This window comes from Oncorhynchus masou, chromosome 20 (assembly GCF_036934945.1).
Source record: "Oncorhynchus masou masou isolate Uvic2021 chromosome 20, UVic_Omas_1.1, whole genome shotgun sequence".
In the NCBI taxonomy this organism is placed as follows: domain Eukaryota; kingdom Metazoa; phylum Chordata; class Actinopteri; order Salmoniformes; family Salmonidae; genus Oncorhynchus; species Oncorhynchus masou.
Window position 1 is genome coordinate 27,266,844 of NC_088231.1, and position 22,397 is coordinate 27,289,240.

Genomic DNA, 22,397 nt, shown 5'->3' on the forward strand with positions numbered 1-22,397 from the left:
ACTATGTTGATATTACTGTCTGTATATATACATTATCACTATGTTGATACTACTGTCTATATATATACATTATCACTATGTTGATACTACTGTCTATATATATACATTACCACTATGTTGATACTACTGTCTGTATATATACATTACCACTATGTTGATACTACTGTCTATATATACACATTACCACTATGTTGACACTACTGTCTGTATATATACATTACCACTATGTTGATATTACTGTCTGTATATATACATTACCACTATGTTGATATTACTGTCTGTATATATACATTACCACTATGTTGATATTACTGTCTGTATATATACATTACCACTATGTTGATATTACTGTCTGTATATATACATTACCACTATGTTGATATTACTGTCTGTATATATACATTATCACTATGTTGATACTACTGTCTATATATATACATTACCACTATGTTGATATTACTGTCTGTATATATACATTACCACTATGTTGATACTACTGTCTGTATATATACATTACCACTATGTTGATACTACTGTCTATATATACACATTACCACTATGTTGATACTACTGTCTGTATATATACATTACCACTATGTTGATATTACTGTCTGTATATATACATTACCACTATGTTGATACTACTGTCTGTATATATACATTACCACTATGTTGATACTACTGTCTATATATACACATTACCACTATGTTGATACTACTGTCTGTATATATACATTACCACTATGTTGATACTACTGTCTGTATATATACATTACCACTATGTTGATACGACTGTCTGTGTTGCAGGAGAGGGATATTACACATAGGATGACTAACTATTATCAGTAGAGGTGTACTCTGAGTCACACACGCACACACAAACACAAACACACGCGCGCGCACACACTTACGCACACACGAAAGCACGCACACACACACACACTTACGCACAAACACACGCGCGCGCACACACAAACACACGCGCGCACACACACACTACAGCTTAATAAGAGAGCATCCCAATCCACCCAGCCAATGTATTATTTAACAGACTGGCCTCAAGCTCGTAGTTATAAATACACCATGTACATATGAGAATATCCCCTGTCTACAGCTCTCTCTCCTTATATACTCACACACACACGCACGCACGCCCGCGCACACACACACACACACACACACACACACACACGGACACACACGCACACACACGGACACACGCGCACACGGACACACACACACGGACACACACGCACACACACGGACACACACGCACACGCACACGGACACACACACACGGACACACACACGCACACACGCACACACACGGACACACACGCACACACACGGACACACACACACGCACACACACGGACACACACACACGCACACACACGGACACACACACACGCACACACCTTCTCTCAGGTCTACTGAGACCAGATCAAGATTTAATAACATCTCTATATCTGTATAATTATCTCTCTCTCTCTGTCTCGCTCTTTCTCTCTCTTTCTCTCTCTCTCTCTCTCTCTGTCTCTCTCTTTCTCTCTCTCTTTCTCTCTCTTTCTTTCTCTCTCTCTGTCTCTCTCTTTCTCTCTGTCTCTCTCTCTCTCTCTGTCTCTCTCTCTCTCTCTCTCTGTCTCTCTCTCTGTCTCTCTCTCTCTCTCTCTGTCTCTGTCTCTCTCTCTCTCTCTCTCTCAGTTCTCTCTCTCTCCCCCTCTCTCTCTCAGTTCTCCCCCTCTCTCTCTCTGTCTCTCTCTCAGTTCTCCCTCTCTCTCTCTCAGTTCTCCCTCTCTCTCTCTCTCTCTCTCTTTCTCTCAGTTCTCCCTCTCTCTCTCTCTCTGTCTCTCTCTCAGTTCTCCCTCTCTCTCTCTCAGTTCTCCCTCTCAGTTCTCCCTCTCTCTCTCAGTTCTCCCTTTCTCTATTTCAGTTCTCTCTCTCCCTCCCTCCCTCTATCTTTGTGTCATTCTACAGTAATTCATAGAAGTGGCCTAATTAACTTCTTCCCAACAACTGACTGGAGAATGAAGGGACGGAGGGGTAGAATGAAGAGATGAGAGATGGAGAGATGAAGAGAAATAGAGAGAGGAAAAGAAAGGCCCTCTGATCAGATTTCCCACAGTGGTTTAGTGTTGAGCAACTTTCCTGGAAAAAAAAGTAGCTTCATTCAAAGCCTCCTGACTCATTACTGTTCACGGCTCCTGTGCGCGCGTGTGTGTGTGTGTGTGTGTGTGTGTGTGTGTGTGTGTGTGTGTGTGTGTGTTTGTCAAGCGTGTCAACAGCTCTCTGAAAACTCCCAGGTTTTCCCTCTGGATTCTCTGTGGTTTCCTGAAGTTCCCATTGTGATCCAACCAGCTGCTGAGTCCCTCTTCTCTGCTCTACTGGAATATTCCCTCTAATTAATTTCAACCTCTCCTCTCTCTTATTTCTCTCTCAGAAATATACCTTGGCCTGAACATCAGCGCCACGAGTAACTTCCACAGAGCTGTGAACAATCTGAGAGACAAGGCAAGAAGGGCCTTCTATGCCATCAAAAGGAACATAAAATTCGACATAACGATTAGGATCTGGCTAAAACTTCTTGAATCAGTTATAGAACCCATGAACCTTTATGGTTGTGAGGTCTGGGGTCCGCTCACCAACCAAGACTTCAGAAAATTGGACAAACTGTAACGGATCTCGTTGGTGGAAGGAGGAGAGGACCAATGCGCAGCGTGGTAGGTGTCCATGTTCATATTTATTTAAACTCAGAACACAAAACAAAATAACCATGAGAATGAAACGAAGCGAAACAGTTCTGTAAGGTGACATACACTAAACAGAAAACAATCACCCACAAACAAGAGTGGGAAAACAGGCTACCTAAGTATGGTTCTCAATCAGAGACAACGATTAACAGCTGCCTCTGATTGGGAACCATACCAGGCCAAACACCTGAAATATAATACACAGAACAACACATAGAAATACCCAACGTAGAACAAAAACAGAATGCCCACACCAACTCACACCCTGACCAACCTAAAATAGAAACATACAAAGGGAACTAAGGTCAGGACGTGACACCAACACCAAATTGAGACTCTGCATGCAGAAGTCTGCAAAAATATCCTCCATGTACAACGTAGAACACCAAATAATGCATGCAGAGCAGAATTAGGCCGATACCCACTAATGATCAAAATCCAGAAAAGAACCGTTAAATTCTACAACCACCTAAAAGGAAGTGATTCCCAAACCTTCCATAACAAAGCCATCACCTACAGAGAGATGAACCTGGAGAAGAGTCCCCTAAGCAAGCTGGTCCTGGGGCTCTGTTCACAAACACAAACAGACCCCACAGAGCCCCAGGACAGCAGCACAATTAGACCCAACCAAATCATGAGAAAACAAAAAGATAATTACTTGACACATTGGCCCTAAACAGAGAGTACACAGTGGCAGAATACCTGACCACTGTGACTGGCCCAACTTAAGGAAAGCTTTGACTATGTGCAGACTCAGTGAGCATAGCCTTGCTATTGAGAAAGGCCGCCGTAGACAGACATGGCTCTCAAGAGAAGACAGGCTATGTGCTCACTGCCCACAAAATGAGGTGGAAACTGAGCTGCACTTCCTAACCTCCTGCCCAATGTATGACCATATTAGAGAGACATATTTCCCTCAGATTACACAGATCCACAAGGAATTTGAAAACAAATCCAATTTTGATAAACTCCCATATCTACTGTGCAATCACAGCAGCAAGATGTGTGACCTATTGACACAAGAAAAGGGCAACCAGTGAAGAACAAACACCATTGTAAATACCACCTATATTTATGTTTATTTATTTTCCCTTGTGTACTGTAACCATTGATACAACACTGTTTATATACATAATATGACATTTGTAATGTCTTCATTCTTTTGGAACATCTGAGTGTGTAATGTTTACTGTTAACTTTTGTTTATTATCTACCTCACTTGTTGGCAATGTTAACATGTTTCCCATGCCAATAAAGCTACTTGAATTGAATTGAGAGAAAGAGAGAGAGAGAGAAAGAGAGAGAGAGAGAGAGAGAGAGACCGAGAGAGAGAGAGAGAGAGGGAGAGAGGTGTTAGCCTCTCATGAGGAGGGGGAGAGGGGTTAGCTGTTGTTCTCTCAGGAGGAGGGAGAGAGGAGAGAGGGGTTAGCTGTTGTTCTCAGAGGGAGGGAGAGAGGGGAGAGGGGTTAGCTGTTGTTCTCAGGAGGAGGGAGAGGGGGGAGAGGGGTTAGCTGTTGTTCTCAGAGGGAGGGGGAAAGGGGAGAGGGGTTAGCTGTTGTTCTCAGAGGGAGGGGGAAAGGGGAGAGGGGTTAGCTGTTGTTCTCAGAGGGAGGGGGAAAGGGGAGAGGGGTTAGCTGTTGTTCTCAGAGGGAGGGAGAGAGGGGAGAGGGGTTAGCTGTTGTTCTCAGAGGGAGGGAGAGAGGGGAGAGGGTTAGCTGTTGTTCTCAGAGGGAGGGAGAGAGGGGAGAGGGGTTAGCTGTTCTCAGAGGGAAGGAGAGAGGGGAGAGGGGTTAGCTGTTGTTCTCTCAGGAGGAGGGAGAGAGGGGAGAGGGGTTAGCTGTTGTTCTCTCAGGAGGAGGGAGAGAGGGGAGAGGGGTTAGCTGTTGTTCTCTCAGGAGGAGGGAGAGAGGAGAGAGGGGTTAGCTGTTGTTCTCTCAGGAGGAGGGAGAGAGGGGAGAGGGGTTAGCTGTTGTTCTCTCAGGAGGAGGGAGAGAGGAGAGAGGGGTTAGCTGTTGTTCTCTCAGGAGGAGGGAGAGAGGAGAGAGGGGTTAGCTGTTGTTCTCTCAGGAGGAGGGAGAGAGGGGAGAGGGGTTAGCTGTTGTTCTCAGAGGGAGGGAGAGAGAGGAGAGGGGTTAGCTGTTCTCAGAGGGAGGGAGAGAGGAGAGAGGGGTTAGCTGTTGTTCTCTCAGGAGGAGGAAGAGAGGGGAGAGGGGTTAGCTGTTGTTCTCTCAGGAGGAGGGAGAGAGGGGAGAGGGGTTAGCTGTTGTTCTCTCAGGAGGAGGGAGAGAGGGGAGAGGGGTTAGCTGTTGTTCTCTCAGGAGGAGGGAGAGAGGAGAGAGGGGTTAGCTGTTGTTCTCTCAGGAGGAGGGAGAGAGGGGAGAGGGGTTAGCTGTTGTTCTCAGAGGGAGGGAGAGAGGGGAGAGGGGTTAGCTGTTGTTCTCAGAGGGAGGGAGAGAGGGGAGAGGGGTTAGCTGTTGTTCTCAGAGGGAGGGAGAGAGGGGAGAGGGGTTAGCTGTTGTTCTCAGAGGGAGGGGGAAAGGGGAGAGGGGTTAGCTGTTGTTCTCAGAGGGAGGGAGAGAGGAGAGAGGGGTTAGCTGTTGTTCTCAGAGGGAGGGAGAGAGGAGAGAGGGGTTAGCTGTTGTTCTCTCAGGAGGAGGGAGAGAGGGGAGAGGGGTTAGCTGTTGTTCTCTCAGGAGGAGGGAGAGAGGGGAGAGGGGTTAGCTGTTGTTCTCTCAGGAGGAGGGAGAGAGGAGAGAGGGGTTAGCTGTTGTTCTCTCAGGAGGAGGGAGAGAGGAGAGAGGGGTTAGCTGTTGTTCTCTCAGGAGGAGGGAGAGAGGGGAGAGGGGTTAGCTGTTGTTCTCTCAGGAGGAGGGAGAGAGGAGAGAGGGGTTAGCTGTTGTTCTCTCAGGAGGAGGGAGAGAGGAGAGAGGGGTTAGCTGTTGTTCTCTCAGGAGGAGGGAGAGAGGGGGAGAGGGGTTAGCTGTTGTTCTCAGAGGGAGGGAGAGAGAGGAGAGGGGTTAGCTGTTCTCAGAGGGAGGGAGAGAGGAGAGAGGGGTTAGCTGTTGTTCTCTCAGGAGGAGGAAGAGAGGGGAGAGGGGTTAGCTGTTGTTCTCTCAGGAGGAGGGAGAGAGGAGAGAGGGGTTAGCTGTTGTTCTCAGAGGGAGGGAGAGAGGAGAGAGGGGTTAGCTGTTGTTCTCAGGAGGAGGGAGAGAGGGGAGAGGGGTTAGCTGTTGTTCTCAGAGGGAGGAAGAGAGGAGAGAGGGGTTAGCTGTTGTTCTCTCAGGAGGAGGGAGAGAGGGGAGAGGGGTTAGCTGTTGTTCTCAGAGGGAGGGAGAGAGAGGAGAGGGGTTAGCTGTTCTCAGAGGGAGGGAGAGAGGAGAGAGGGGTTAGCTGTTGTTCTCAGAGGGAGGGAGAGAGGGGAGAGGGGTTAGCTGTTGTTCTCAGAGGGAGGGAGAGAGGAGAGAGGGGTTAGCTGTTGTTCTCAGAGGGAGGGAGAGAGGGGAGAGGGGTTAGCTGTTGTTCTCAGAGGGAGGGAGAGAGGGGAGAGGGGTTAGCTGTTCTCAGAGGGAAGGAGAGAGGGGAGAGGGGTTAGCTGTTGTTCTCTCAGGAGGTGGAAGAGAGGGGAGAGGGGTTAGCTGTTGTTCTCAGGGGGAGGGAGAGAGGGGAGAGGGGTTAGCTGTTCTCAGGAGGAGGGAGAGAGGAGAGAGGGGTTAGCTGTTGTTCTCAGAGGGAGGGAGAGAGGGGAGAGGGGTTAGCTGTTGTTCTATCAGGAGGTGGAAGAGAGGGGAGAGGGGTTAGCTGTTGTTCTCAGGGGGAGGGAGAGAGGGGAGAGGGGTTAGCTGTTCTCAGGAGGAGGGAGAGAGGAGAGAGGGGTTAGCTGTTGTTCTCTCAGGAGGAGGGAGAGAGGGGAGAGGGGTTAGCTGTTGTTCTCTCAGGAGGAGGGAGAGAGGAGAGAGGGGTTAGCTGTTGTTCTCTCAGGAGGAGGGAGAGAGGAGAGAGGGGTTAGCTGTTGTTCTCAGAGGGAGGGAGAGAGGGGAGAGGGGTTAGCTGTTGTTCTCAGAGGGAGGGAGAGATGGGAGAGGGGTTAGCTGTTGTTCTCAGAGGGAGGGGGAAAGGGGAGAGGAGTTAGCTGTTGTTCTCTCAGGAGGAGGGAGAGAGTGGAGAGGGGTTAGCTGTTGTTCTCTCAGGAGGAGGGAGAGGGGGGAGAGGGGTTAGCTGTTGTTCTCAGAGGGAGGGAGAGAGGAGAGAGGGGTTAGCTGTTGTTCTCAGAGGAAGGGAGAGAGGGGAGAGGGGTTAGCTGTTGTTCTCAGAGGAAGGGAGAGAGGGGAGAGGGGTTAGCTGTTCTCAGAGGGAAGGAGAGAGGTGAGAGGGGTTAGCTGTTGTTCTCAGAGGGAGGGAGAGAGGGGAGAGCTGTTGTTCTCAGAGGGAGGGAGAGAGGGGAGAGGGGTTAGCTGTTGTTCTCAGAGGGAGGGAGAGAGGGGAGAGGGGTTAGCTGTTCTCAGAGGGAAGGAGAGAGGGGAGAGGGGTTAGCTGTTGTTCTCAGAGGGAGGGAGAGAGGGGAGAGGGGTTAGCTGTTGTTCTCTCAGGAGGTGGAAGAGAGGGGAGAGGGGTTAGCTGTTGTTCTCAGGGGGAGGGAGAGAGGGGAGAGGGGTTAGCTGTTCTCAGAAGGAGGGAGAGAGGAGAGAGGGGTTAGCTGTTGTTCTCTCAGGAGGAGGGAGAGAGGGGAGAGGGGTTAGCTGTTGTTCTCTCAGGAGGAGGGAGAGAGGAGAGAGGGGTTAGCTGTTGTTCTCTCAGGAGGAGGGAGAGAGGAGAGAGGGGTTAGCTGTTGTTCTCAGAGGGAGGGAGAGAGGGGAGAGGGGTTAGCTGTTGTTCTCAGAGGGAGGGAGAGAGGGGAGAGGGGTTAGCTGTTGTTCTCAGAGGGAGGGGGAAAGGGGAGAGGGGTTAGCTGTTGTTCTCTCAGGAGGAGGGAGAGAGGGGAGAGGGGTTAGCTGTTGTTCTCTCAGGAGGAGGGAGAGAGGGGAGAGGGGTTAGCTGTTGTTCTCAGAGGGAGGGAGAGAGGGGAGAGGGGTTAGCTGTTGTTCTCAGAGGGAGGGAGAGAGGGGAGAGGGGTTAGCTGTTCTCAGAGGGAAGGAGAGAGGGGAGAGGGGTTAGCTGTTGTTCTCAGAGGGAGGGAGAGAGGGGAGAGGGGTTAGCTGTTGTTCTCAGAGGGAGGGAGAGAGGGGAGAGGGGTTAGCTGTTGTTCTCAGAGGGAGGGAGAGAGGGGAGAGGGGTTAGCTGTTGTTCTCAGAGGGAGGGAGAGAGGGGAGAGTGGTTAGCTGTTGTTCTCAGAGGGAGGGAGAGAGGAGAGAGGGGTTAGCTGTTGTTCTCTCAGGAGGAGGGAGAGAGGGGAGAGGGGTTAGCTGTTGTTCTCTCAGGAGGAGGGAGAGAGGAGAGAGGGGTTAGCTGTTGTTCTCTCAGGAGGAGGGAGAGAGGAGAGAGGGGTTAGCTGTTGTTCTCAGAGGGAGGGAGAGAGGGGAGAGGGGTTAGCTGTTGTTCTCAGAGGGAGGGAGAGAGGGGAGAGGGGTTAGCTGTTGTTCTCAGAGGGAGGGAGAGAGGGGAGAGGGGTTAGCTGTTCTCAGAGGGAGGGAGAGAGGGGTTAGCTGTTGTTCTCAGAGGGAGGGAGAGAGGGGAGAGTGGTTAGCTGTTGTTCTCAGAGGGAGGGAGAGAGGGGAGAGGGGTTACCTTTTGTTCTCAGAGGGAGGGAGAGAGGGGAGAGGGGTTAGCTGTTCTCAGAGGGAGGGAGAGAGGAGAGAGGGGTTAGCTGTTGTTCTCTCAGGAGGAGGGAGAAAGTGGAGAGGGGTTAGCTGTTGTTCTCTCAGGAGGGGGGAGAGAGGAGAGAGGGGTTAGCTGTTGTTCTCAGAGGGAGGGAGAGAGGAGAGAGGGGTTAGCTGTTGTTCTCAGAGGGAGGGAGAGAGGGGAGAGGGGTTAGCTGTTGTTCTCAGAGGGAGGGAGAGAGGGGAGAGGGGTTAGCTGTTGTTCTCAGAGGAAGGGGGAGAGGGGAGAGGGGTTAGCTGTTGTTCTCAGAGGGAGGGAGAGAGGGGAGAGGGGTTAGCTGTTGTTCTCAGAGGGAGGGAGAGAGGGGAGAGGGGTTAGCTGTTGTTTTCAGAGGGAGGAGGGAGAGAGGAGAGAGGGGTTAGCTGTTGTTCTCAGAGGGAGGGAGAGAGGGGAGAGGGGTTAGCTGTTGTTCTCAGAGTGAGGGGGAGAGGGGAGAGGGGTTAGCTGTTGTTCTCAGACTATCTCTCTGGAGCATCATGACAACACACTATCTCTCTGGAGCATCATGACGACACACTATCTCTCTGGAGCATCATGACAACACACTATCTCTCTGGAGCATCATGACGACACACTATCTCTCTGGAGCATCATGACTACACACTATCTCTCTGGAGCATCATGACGACACACTATCTCTCTGGAGCATCATGACGACACACTATCTCTCTGGAGCATCATGACGACACACTATCTCTCAGGAGCATCATGACGACACACTATCTCTCTGGAGCATCATGATCCATCATGACTACACACTATCTCTCTGGAGCATCATGACTACACACTATCTCTCTGGAGCAGCATGACTACACACTATCTCTCTGGAGCATCATGATCCATCATGACTACACACTATCTCTCTGGAGCATCATGACTACACACTATCTCTCTGGAGCATCATGACTACACACTATCTCTCTGGAGCATCATGGTCCATTCTGACTACACACTATCTCTCTGGAGCATCATGATCCACCATGACGACACACTATCTCTCTGGAGCATCATGACTACACACTATCTCTCTGGAGCATCATGACTACACACTATCTCTCTGGAGCATCATGACTACACACTATCTCTCTGGAGCATCATGGTCCATTCTGACTACACACTATCTCTCTGGAGCATCATGATCCACCATGACGACACACTATCTCTCTGGAGCATCATGGTCCATTCTGACTCATTAGGGGAAAATCTGTTTCTTTGTTCTGAGTGGAATTGGAATTCAGCCCCAGTATTCTGTGTTCTGAGTGGAATTGGAATTCAGCCCCAGTATTCTGTGTTTCTGTGTTCTGAGTGGAATTGGAATTCAGCCCCAGTATTCTGTGTTTCTGTGTTCTGGGTGGAATTGGAATTCAGCCCCAGTATTCTGTGTTTCTGTGTTCTGAGTGGAATTGGAATTCAGCCCCAGTATTCTGTGTTTCTGTGTTCTGGGTGGAATTCAGCCCCAGTACTCTGTGTTTCTGTGTTCTGAGTGGAATTGGAATTCAGCCCCAGTATTCTGTGTTTCTGTGTTCTGAGTGGAATTCAGACCCAGTATTCTGTGTTTCTGTTTTCTGGGTGGAATTGGAATTCAGCCCCAGTATTCTGTGTTTCTGTGTTCTGGGTGGAATTGGAATTCAGCCCCAGTATTCTCTGTTTCTGTGTTCTGAGTGGAATTGGAATTCAGCCCCAGTATTCTGTGTTTCTGTGTTCTGAGTGGAATTGGAATTCAGCCCCAGTATTCTGTGTTTCTGTGTTCTGAGTGGAATTGGAATTCATCACCAGTATTCCGTGTTTCTGTGTTCTGAGTGGAATTGGAATTCAGCCCCAGTATTCTGTGTTTCTGTGTTCTGAGTGGAATTGGAATTCAGCCCCAGTATTCTGTGTTTCTGTGTTCTGAGTGGAATTGGAATTCAGCCCCAGTATTCTGTGTTTCTGTGTTCTGAGTGGAATTCAGACCCAGTATTCTGTGTTTCTGTGTTCTGAGTGGAATTGGAATTCAGCCCCAGTATTCTGTGTTTCTGTGTTCTGAGTGGAATTGGAATTCAGCCAAAGTATTCTGTGTTTCTGTGTTCTGAGTGGAATTGGAATTCAGCCCCAGTATTCTGTGTTTCTGTGTTCTGAGTGGAATTGGAATTCAGCCCCAGTACTCTGTGTTTCTGTGTTCTGTGTGGAATTGGAATTCAGCCCCAGTATTCTGTGTTTCTGTGTTCTGGGTGGAATTCAGCCCCAGTATTCTGTGTTTCTGTGTTCTGAGTGGAATTGGAATTCAGCCCCAGTATTCTGTGTTTCTGTGTTCTGGGTGGAATTGGAATTCAGCCCCAGTACTCTGTGTTTCTGTGTTCTGGGTGGAATTCAGACCAGGTGGATAATGAACTCAGCCAGTCTCTGAGTTAATGTCCTCCTCAGATGAACCATCTCTCTCTCTACTCCGTCATGTCTCAGGAATTATCCCTGTCATCCTTTACCTTCCTTTATAGAGGGATCAATATCAGTACTGGTGCTCTGCTCTGTACAACTCACATCTTTCTGATTGGATAGAGAGAGACACTCCTTGAGCTAAAGGAAACTCTGTGAAAGATAGCCAGAGAGGGTGGGAGGGAGGGAGGGAGGGAGGGAGGGAGGGAGGGAGGGAGGGAGGGAGGGAGGGAGGGAGGGAGGGAGGGAGGGAGGGAGGGAGGGAGGGAGGGAGGGAGGGAGGGAAAGAAGGAGGTAAAGAAGGAGGTAGAGAGGGAAAGAGGGAGGTAGAGAGGGAAAGAGGGAGGTAGAGAGGGAAAGAGGGAGGTAGAGAGGGAAAGAGGGAGGTAGAGAGAGAACGAAAGAGAACAAGAGAGGGAGAGAGAAAAAAGTAAACGCAAGAGTTTGTAAATGAAAAAGATGGAAAAGGGAGAGAAAGAAATCAACAATTGGGCGGCTAGAGATTTCCACTTAAAAAACAAACAAAACACAAAACCTCCCTTGGGGGAAGTTCACTTTGCATCAGCCCAGTATGGATGGCATCTTTGTTGCCATGACGAGGAGAGCGAGGGAGAGAGCATTAAGTGAATTTTTGCATTTTGAATAAGTGTGTGCCTCTGTGTATGTGTGTGAGAGAGAGACATAATAAGCAGGTACTGAAAGCTACAGATAATTGCAGTCGATTTGATTTCTGTCTATACAATAAACTTTAGCCTCTTAAGCCACAGGTGGAAAGAGGAGGATAATAGGGAAGGAGAGAGGGAGGGGGAGAGGAGGTGGAGAGAGGTGAGGAGGTGGAGGAGGAGGTGGAGGGAGAGGAGGAGGAGGAGGAGGAGGAGGTGGAGAGAGGGGAGGAGGTGGAGGGAGAGGAGGAGGAGGTGGAGAGAGGTGAGGAGGTGGAGGGAGAGGAGGAGGAGGTGGAGAGAGGTGAGGAGGTGGAGGGAGAGGAGGAGGAGGAGGTGGAGGGAGAGGAGGAGGAGGGGGAGGAGGAGGAGGTGGAGGGAGAGGAGGAGGAGGGGGGGGAGGAGGAGGAGGTGGAGGGAGGAGGAGAGGAGGAGGTGGAGGGAGAGGAGGAGGAGGAGGTGGAGGGAGAGGAGGAGGAGGAGGTGGAGGGAGAGGAGGAGGAGGGGGAGGAGGAGGAGGTGGAGAGAGGTGAGGAGGTGGAGGGAGAGGAGGAGGAGGAGGTGGAGGGAGAGGAGGAGGAGGGGGAGGAGGAGGAGGTGGAGGGAGAGGAGGAGGAGGAGGAGGTGGAGGGAGGCGGAGGAGGTGGAGGGAGAGGAGGAGGAGGTGGAGGGAGGAGGATAATAGGGAAGGAGAGAGGGAGGAGGAGAGGAGGAGGAGGCGGAGAGGCGGAGGAGGAGAGAGGTGATGAGGTTGTGGGAGAGGAGGAGGAGGAGGTGGAGAGAGGTGGAGGAGGTGGAGGAGGAAGTGGAGAGAGGAGGAGGTTAAGGAGAGGAGGGGGAAGGGGAGAGGAGGAGGAGGTGGAGGGAGAGGAGGAGGTGGAGGTGAAGGTAGAGGAGGAGGAAGTGGAGAGAGGAGGAGGTTAAGGAGAGGAGGGGGAAGGGGAGAGGAGAGGAGGAGGAGGTGGAGGGAGAGGAGGAGGAGGAAGTGGAGAGAGGAGGTGGAGGTGGAGGGAGAGAAGGATTGGAGAGAGAAAACAACAAAAAACAAAGAATTGTCTAGGTGAAGTTCACTGGGTGTAATTTGCATAGAAATGTGAAATTGTTGTTTTAGCTGCGCTTCTGTCAATGTTCCAGTTGTTTTTGTTCTTGTAGTTGTTTGTCTTCAATATTGAGAGTGTGTTTTAAAGGGATAGTGTTGTTGTAGTTGTTTGTCGGCCGTATTGAGAGCGTGTTTTAAAGGGATAGTGTTGTTGTAGTTGTTTGTCGGCCATATTGAGAGCGTGTTTTAAAGGGATAGTGTTGTTGTAGTTGTGTGTCGGCCGTATTGAGAGCGTGTTTTAAAGGGATAGTGTTGTTGTAGTTGTTTGTCGGCCGTATTGAGAGCGTGTTTTAAAGGGATAGTGTTGTTGTAGTTGTTTGTCGGCCATATTGAGAGCGTGTTTTAAAGGGATAGTGTTGTTGTAGTTGTGTGTCGGCCGTATTGAGAGCGTGTTTTAAAGGGATAGTGTTGTTGTAGTTGTTTGTCGGCCGTATTGAGAGCGTGTTTTAAAGGGATAGTGATGTTGTAGTTGTGTGTCGGCCATATTGAGAGCGTGTTTTAAAGGGATAGTGTTGTTGTGGTTGTTTGTCGGCCGTATTGAGAGCGTGTTTTAAAGGGATAGTGATGTTGTAGTTGTTTGTCGGCCGTATTGAGAGCGTGTTTTAAAGGGATAGTGTTGTTGTAGTTGTGTGTAGGCAGTATTGAGAGCGTGTTTTAAAGGGATAGTGTTGTTGTAGTTGTGTGTCGGCCATATTGAGAGCGTGTTTTAAAGGGATAGTGTTGTTGTAGTTGTGTGTCGGCCATATTGAGAGCGTGTTTTAAAGGGATAGTGTTGTTGTAGTTGTGTGTCGGCCGTATTGAGAGCGTGTTTTAAAGGGATAGTGTTGTTGTATTTGTGTGTCGGCCGTATTGAGAGCGTGTTTTTAAGTGATAGTGATGTTGTAGTTGTGTGTCGGCCATATTGAGAGCGTGTTTTAAAGGGATAGTGTTGTTGTAGTTGTGTGTCGGCCGTAGTGAGAGCGTGTTTTAAAGGGATAGTGTTGTTGTAGTTGTTTGTCGGCCGTAGTGAGAGCGTGTTTTAAAGGGATAGTGATGTTGTAGTTGTTTGTCGGCCATATTGAGAGCGTGTTTTAAAGGGATAGTGTTGTTGTAGTTGTTTGTCGGCCATATTGAGAGCGTGTTTTAAAGGGATAGTGTTGTTGTAGTTGTTTGTCGGCCATATTGAGAGCGTGTTTTAAAGGGATAGTGTTGTTGTAGTTGTGTGTCGGCCATATTGAGAGCGTGTTTTAAAGGGATAGTGTTGTTGTAGTTGTGTGTCGGCCATATTGAGAGCGTGTTTTAAAGGGATAGTGTTGTTGTAGTTGTGTGTCGGCCATATTGAGAGCGTGTTTTAAAGGGATAGTGATGTTGTAGTTGTGTGTCGGCCATATTGAGAGCGTGTTTTAAAGGGATAGTGATGTTGTAGTTGTGTGTCGGCCATATTGAGAGCGTGCTTTAAAGGGATAGTGTTGTTGTAGTTGTGTGTCGGCCGTATTGAGAGCGTGTTTTAAAGGGATAGTGATGCTGTAGTTGTGTGTCGGCCATATTGAGAGCGTGTTTTAAAGGGATAGTGTTGTTGTAGTTGTGTGTCGGCCATATTGAGAGCGTGTTTTAAAGGGATAGTGATGCTGTAGTTGTGTGTCGGCCGTATTGAGAGCGTGTTTTAAAGGGATAGTGTTGTTGTAGTTGTTTGTCGGCCATATTGAGAGCGTGTTTTAAAGGGATAGTGTTGTTGTAGTTGTGTGTCGGCCATATTGAGAGCGTGTTTTAAAGGGATAGTGTTGTTGTAGTTGTGTGTCGGCCATATTGAGAGCGTGTTTTAAAGGGATAGTGTTGTTGTAGTTGTGTGTCGGCCATATTGAGAGCGTGTTTTAAAGGGATAGTGTTGTTGTAGTTGTGTGTCGGCCGTATTGAGAGCGTGTTTTAAAGGGATAGTGATGTTGTAGTTGTGTGTCGGCCATATTGAGAGCGTGTTTTAAAGGGATAGTGTTGTTGTAGTTGTTTGTCGGCCGTATTGAGAGCGTGTTTTAAAGGGATAGTGTTGTTGTAGTTGTTTGTCGGCAGTATTGAGAGCGTGTTTTAAAGGGATAGTGATGTTTTTACCACGTGAGTTTTTATACCCAGATGTGTTTCGTGTCAACAGAATAATCAGAAGGTTGGGGACTGTATTGTAGGGGTGGACCATGTTCCAAATGGCAGCCTATGAGCCCTGCTGTAAAGGTTGGGGACTGTATTGTAGGGGTGGACTATGTTCCAAATGGCAGCCTATGAGCCCTGCTGTAAAGGTTGGGGACTGTATTGTAGGGGTGGACTATGTTCCAAATGGCAGCCTATGAGCCCTGCTGTAAAGGTTGGGGACTGTATTGTAGGGGTGGACTATGTTCCAAATGGCAGCCTATGAGCCCTGCTGTAAAGGTTGGGGGCTGTATTGTAGGGGTGGACTATGTTCCAAATGGCAGCCTATGAGCCCTGCTGTAAAGGTTGGGGACTGTATTGTAGGGGTGGACCATGTTCCAAATGGCAGCCTATGAGCCCTGCTGTAAAGGTTGGGGACTGTATTGTAGGGGTGGACCATGTTCCAAATGGCAGCCTATGAGCCCTGCTGTAAAGGTTGGGGACTGTATTGTGACTCTCTCTCTCTCTCTCTCTCTCTCTCTCTCTCTCTCTCTCTCTCTCTCTCTCTCTCTCTCTCTCTCTCTCTCTCTCTCTCTCTCTCTCTCTCTCTCTCTCTCTCTCTCTCTCTCTCTCTCTCTCTCTCTCTCTCTCTCTCTCTCTCTCTCTCTCTCTCTCTCTCTCTCTCTCTCTCTCTCTCTCTCTCTCTCTCTCTCTCTCTCAGGTACTTTATGATCGGTGTCAGTCAGTCAGACAGACTGCCTACCTCTCCCTCATCCATCACACACAGACATACACAATACTACCATCCTCTCCATCATCCATCAATCAACCATCCAGCCACCCCGTCACACCTCACAGGACAGGAGAGAGGGGGGGAACAGGGGGGATGGGAGAATGGAGAGAGGGGGGAACAGGGGGGTTGGGAGAATGGAGAGAGGGGGTGGTGAGGGCTATACACACGGGAAACCATTCAGCGAGAAAAACCCAGCAGCATTGCAATTCTTGACAAACTTAAACCAGTGCGCCTGGCACTTAAATGTGTGTCCAGAGGTAGCAGAGGAAGGTCAGGGACTGCATGCTGTGTCCAGAGGAAGGTCAGGGACTGCATGCTGTGTCCAGAGGAAGGTCAGGGACTGCATGCTGTGTCCAGAGGAAGGTCAGGAACTGCATGCTGTGTCCAGAGGAAGGTCAGGGACTGCATGCTGTGTCCAGAGGAAGGTCAGGGACTGCATGCTGTGTCCAGAGAAAGGTCAGGGACTGCATGCTGTGTCCAGAGGAAGGTCAGGGACTGCATGCTGTGTCCAGAGGTAGCAGAGGAAGGTCAGGAACTGCATGCTGTGTCCAGACGTAGCAGAGGAAGGTCAGGGACTGCATGCTGTGTCCAGAGGAAGGTCAGGGACTGCATGCTGTGTCCAGAGGTAGCAGAGGAAGGTCAGGGACTACATGCTGTGTCCAGAGGTAGCAGAGGAAGGTCAGGAACTGCATGCTGTGTCCAGAGGAAGGTCAGGGACTGCATGCTGTGTCCAGAGGTAGCAGAGGAAGGTCAGGGACTACATGCTGTGTCCAGAGGTAGCAGAGGAAGGTCAGGGACTGCATGCTGTGTCCAGAGGAAGGTCAGGAACTGCATGCTGTGTCCAGAGGAAGGTCAGGGACTGCATGCTGTGTCCAGAGGTAGCAGAGGAGGGTCAGGTACTGCATGCTGTGTCCAGAGAAAGGTCAGGAACTGCATGCTGTGTCCAGAGGAAGGTCAGGGACTGCATGCTGTGTCCAGAAGTAGCAGAGGAAGGTCAGGGACTGCATGCTGTGTCCAGAGGTAGCAGAGGAAGGTCAGGGACTGCATGCTGTGTCCAGAGGTAGCAGAGGAAGGTCAGGGACTACATGCTGTGTCCAGAGGTAGCAGAGGAGGGTCAGGTACTGCATGCTGTGTCCAGAGAAAGGTCAGGAACTGCATGCTGTGTCCAGAGGAAGGTCAGGGACTGCATGCTGTGTCCAGAGGTAGCAGAGGAAGGTCAGGGACTACATGCTGTGTCCAGAGGTAGCAGAGGAAGGTCAGGGACTGCATGCTGTGTCCAGAGGTAGCAGAGGAGGGTCAGGTACTGCATGCTGTGTCCAGAGAAAGGTCAGGAACTGCATGCTGTGTCCAGAGGAAGGTCAGGGACTGCATGCTGTGTCCAGAGGTAGCAGAGGAAGGTCAGGGACTACATGCTGTGTCCAGAGGTAGCAGAGGAAGGTCAGGGACTGCATGATGTGTCCAGAGAAAGGTCAGGGACTGCATGCTGTGTCCAGAGGAAGGTCAGGGACTGCATGCTGTGTCCAGAGGAAGGTCAGGGACTGCATGCTGTGTCCAGAGGAAGGTCAGGGACTGCATGCTGTGTCCAGAGGAAGTTCAGGGACTGCATGCTGTGTCCAGAGGAAGGTCAGGTACTGCATGCTGTGTCCAGAGGTAGCAGAGGAAGGTCAGTGTGCTGTGTCAGTGTGGACAGTGTGCTGTGTCCAGAGATAGCAGAGGAAGGTCATGGACTGTGTGCTGTGTCCAGAGAAAGGTCATGGACTGCATGCTGTGTCCAGAGAAAGGTCAGGGACTGCATGCTGTGTCCAGAGAAAGGTCAGGGACTGCATGCTGTGTCCAGAGAAAGGTCAGGGACTGCATGCTGTGTCCAGAGGTAGCAGAGGAAGGTCAGGGACTGTTCAGGGAATGCTCCTAACCACTGCCAAGATGTGCTGGCTTTTCGTTCTCTTTTCAGCTGCTGTGGCATCACCATGGTGACTGCTACATTCCTGCCAATGTAGCAACAGTACCAGAGGAGAGGCTCCAATGGAGTGACTGGCCGTTCAGAGAAGAGGCTCCATAGGAGTGACTGGCCGTTCAGAGAAGAGGCTCCAATTTAGTGACTGGCCATTCAGAGAAGAGGCTCCAATTTAGTGACTGGCCGTTCAGAGAAGAGGCTCCGATGGAGTGACTGGCCGTTCAGAGAACAGGCTCCGATGGAGTGACTGGCTGTTCAGAGAAGAGGCACCAATTTAGTGACTGGCCGTTCAGAGAAGAGGCTCCAATTTAGTGACTGGCCGTTCAGAGAAGAGGCTCCGATGGAGTGACTGGCCGTTCAGAGAACAGGCTCCGATGGAGTGACTGGCCGTTCAGAGAAGAGGCTCTAATGAAGTGACTGGCCATTCAGAGAAGAGGCTCTAATGAAGTGACTGGCCATTCAGAGAAGAGGCTCTAATGAAGTGACTGGCCATTCAGAGAACAGGCTCCGATGGAGTGACTGGCCGTTCAGAGAAGAGGCTCCAATTTAGTGACTGGCCGTTCAGAGAAGAGGCTCCAATTTAGTGACTGGCTATTCAGAGAAGAGGCTCTAATGAAGTGACTGGCCATTCAGAGAAGAGGCTCTAATGGAGTGACTGGCCATTCAGAGAAGAGGCTCTAATGAAGTGACTGGCCATTCAGAGAACAGGCTCCGATGGAGTGACTGGCCGTTCAGAGAAGAGGCTCTAATGAAGTGACTGGCCATTCAGAGAAGAGGCTCTAATGAAGTGACTGGCCATTCAGAGAAGAGGCTCTAATGAAGTGACTGGCCGTTCAGAGAAGAGGCTCCAATTTAGTGACTGGCCGTTCAGAGAAGAGGCTCCAATTTAGTGAATGGCCGTTCAGAGAAGAGGCTCCAATTTAGTGACTGGCCGTTCAGAGAAGAGGCTCCAATTTAGTGACTGGCTATTCAGAGAAGAGGCTCTAATGAAGTGACTGGCCATTCAGAGAAGAGGCTCTAATGGAGTGACTGGCCATTCAGAGAAGAGGCTCTAATGGAGTGACTGGCCATTCAGAGAACAGGCTCCGATGGAGTGACTGGCCGTTCAGAGAAGAGGCTCTAATGAAGTGACTGGCCATTCAGAGAAGAGGCTCTAATGAAGTGACTGGCCATTCAGAGAAGAGGCTCTAATGGAGTGACTGGCCGTTCAGAGAAGAGGCTCTAATGTTGTGACTGGCCGTTCAGAGAAGAGGCTCCAATTTAGTGACTGGCCGTTCAGAGAAGAGGCTCCAATTTAGTGACTGGCCGTTCAGAGAAGAGGCTCCAATTTAGTGACTGGCCGTTCAGAGAAGAGGCTCCAATTTAGTGACTGGCCGTTCAGAGAAGAGGCTCTAATGAAGTGACTGGCCATTCAGAGAAGAGGCTCTAATGGAGTGACTGGCCGTTCAGAGAAGAGGCTCTAATGAAGTGACTGGCCATTCAGAGAAGAGGCTCTAATGAAGTGACTGGCCATTCAGAGAACAGGCTCCGATGGAGTGACTGGCCGTTCAGAGAAGAGGCTCCGATGGAGTGACTGGCCATTCAGAGAAGAGGCTCTAATGAAGTGACTGGCCATTCAGAGAAGAGGCTCTAATGGAGTGACTGGCCATTCAGAGAATAGGCTCTAATGAAGTGACTGGCCATTCAGAGAAGAGGCTCTAATGGAGTGACTGGCCATTCAGAGAAGAGGCTCTAATGAAGTGTGACTGGCCATTCAGAGAAGAGGCTCTAATGGAGTGACTGGCCATTCAGAGAAGAGGCTCTAATGAAGTGACTGGCCATTCAGAGAAGAGGCTCTAATGGAGTGACTGGCCGTTCAGAGAAGAGGCTCTAATGAAGTGACTGGCCATTCAGAGAAGAGGCTCTAATGAAGTGACTGGCCATTCAGAGAAGAGGCTCCGATGGAGTGACTGGCCATTCAGAGCAGAGGCTCTAATGGAGTGACTGGCCGTTCAGAGCAGAGGCTCCGATGGAGTGACTGGCCATTCAGAGCAGAGGCTCTAATGGAGTGACTGGCCGTTCAGAGCAGAGGCTCCGATGGAGTGACTGGCCGTTCAGAGAAGAGGCTCCGATGGAGTGACTGGCCATTCAGAGAAGAGGCTCCAATGGAGTGACTGGCCGTTCAGAGCAGAGGCTCCGATGGAGTGACTGGCCGTTCAGAGAAGAGGCTCTAATGAAGTGACTGGCCATTCAGAGCAGAGGCTCTAATGGAGTGACTGGCCGTTCAGAGCAGAGGCTCCGATGGAGTGACTTGCCGTTCAGAGCAGAGGCTCTAATGGAGTGACTGGCCGTTCAGAGCAGAGGCTCCGATGGAGTGACTGGCCGTTCAGAGAAGAGGCTCCGATGGAGTGACTGGCCATTCAGAGAAGAGGCTCCAATGGAGTGACTGGCCGTTCAGAGCAGAGGCTCCGATGGAGTGACTGGCCGTTCAGAGAAGAGGCTCTAATGAAGTGACTGGCCATTCAGAGAAGAGGCTCTAATGGAGTGACTGGCCGTTCAGAGCAGAGGCTCCGATGGAGTGACTGGCCGTTCAGAGCAGAGGCTCCGATGGAGTGACTGGCCGTTCAGAGCAGAGGCTCCGATGGAGTGACTGGCCGTTCAGAGCAGAGGCTCCGATGGAGTGACTGGCCGTTCAGAGCAGAGGCTCCGATGGAGTGACTGGCCGTTCAGAGAAGCAGGTGTGCTGTTGAAGAGGGCCTATTGTTTCAGACTGTTTTTGTTTCTCCTGTTCCATTGATGCCCCCTCCACTGAACCTCCACCACTGAACCTCCACAACGGAACCTCCACAACGGAACCTCCACAACGGAACCTCCACAACGGAACCTCCACAACGGAACCTCCACTGAACCTCCACAACGGAACCTCCACGACGGAACCTCCACCACTGAACCTCCACCACTGAACCTCCACAATGGAACCTCCACCACTGAACCTCCTCCACTGAACCTCCTCCACTGAACCTCCTCCACTGAACCTCCTCCACTGAACCTCCTCCACGGAACCTCCTCAACGGAACCTCCTCAACGGAACCTCCTCAACGGAACCTCCACTGAACCTCCACAATGGAACCTCCACAATGGAACCTCCACCACTGAACCTCCACCACTGAACCTCCACCACTGAACCTCCACCACTGAACCTCCACCACTGAACCTCCACCACTGATCCTCCTCCACTGATCCTCCTCCACTGAACCTCCACTGAACCTCCACTGAACCTCCACCACTGAACCTCCACCACTGAATCTCCACCACTGATCCTCCTCCACTGATCCTCCTCCACTGATCCTCCTCCACTGATCCTCCTCCACTGATCCTCCACTGATCCTCCTCCACTGATCCTCCTCCACTGATCCTCCTCCACTGAACCTCCACCACTGATCCTCCACCACTGATCCTCCTCCACTGATCCTCCTCCACTGATCCTCCTCCACTGATCCTCCTCCACTGATTCTCCTCCACTGATCCTCCTCCACTGATCCTCCTCCACTGATCCTCCTCCACTGATCCTCCACCACTGATCCTCCTCCACTGATCCTCCTCCACTGATCCTCCTCCACTGATCCTCCTCCACTGATCCTCCTCCACTGATCCTCCTCCACTGATTCTCCTCCACTGATCCTCCACCACTGAACCTCCACCACTGAACCTCCACAATGGAACCTCCACCACTGAACCTCCTCCACTGAACCTCCTCCACTGAACCTCCACCACTGAACCTCCACCACTGAACCTCCACCACTGAACCTCCACCACTGAACCTCCACCACTGAACCTCCACCACTGAACCTCCACCACTGAACCTCCACCACTGATCCTCCTCCACTGATCCTCCTCCACTGAACCTCCACCACTGAACCTCCACCACTGAACCTCCACCACTGAACCTCCACCACTGAACCTCCACCACTGAACCTCCACCACTGAACCTCCACCACTGATCCTCCTCCACTGATCCTCCTCCACTGATCCTCCTCCACTGATCCTCCTCCACTGATCCTCCTCTACTGATCCTCCTCCACTGATTCTCCACCACTGATCCTCCTCCACTGATCCTCCTCCACTGAACCTCCTCCACTGATCCTCCACCACTGATCCTCCACCACTGATCCTCCTCCACTGATCCTCCACCACTGATCCTCCTCCACTGATCCTCCACCACTGATCCTCCTCCACTGCCTTTCCAACACAGATGACTAAACTTAATCTCACTGAGACTTTCCCTCTCTATCATTTACATGTTTTGTTGTTTTACTTTTTATGGCTTTGAGAATCTTTGAAAAGCTCTATGGATCAAAAAAATGTATGAAGGATTATATATCTGGGACACACATATGGCTAGCGGGTCTGCTGTGGAGGCTAGGTCTACGGGTCTGCTGTGGAGGCTAGGTCTACTGGTCTGCTGTGGAGGCTAGGTCTACTGGTCTGCTGTGGAGGCTAGGTCTATGGGTCTGCTGTGGAGACTAGGTCTATGGGTCTGCTGTAGAGACTAGGTCTATGGGTCTGCTGTGGAGACTAGGTCTACAGGTCTGCTGTTGGCGCTAAGTCTATGGGTCTGCTGTGGAGGCTAGGTCTATGGGTCTGCTGTTGGCGCTAAGTCTATGGGTCTGCTGTGGAGACTATGTCTACTGGTCTGCTGTGGAGGCTAGGTCTACTGGTCTGCTGTGGAGACTAGGTCTATGGGTCTGCTGTGGAGGCTAGGTCTACGGGTCTGCTGTGGAGGCTAGGTCTACTGGTCTGCTGTGGAGGCTAGGTCTACGGGTCTGCTGTGGAGGCTAGGTCT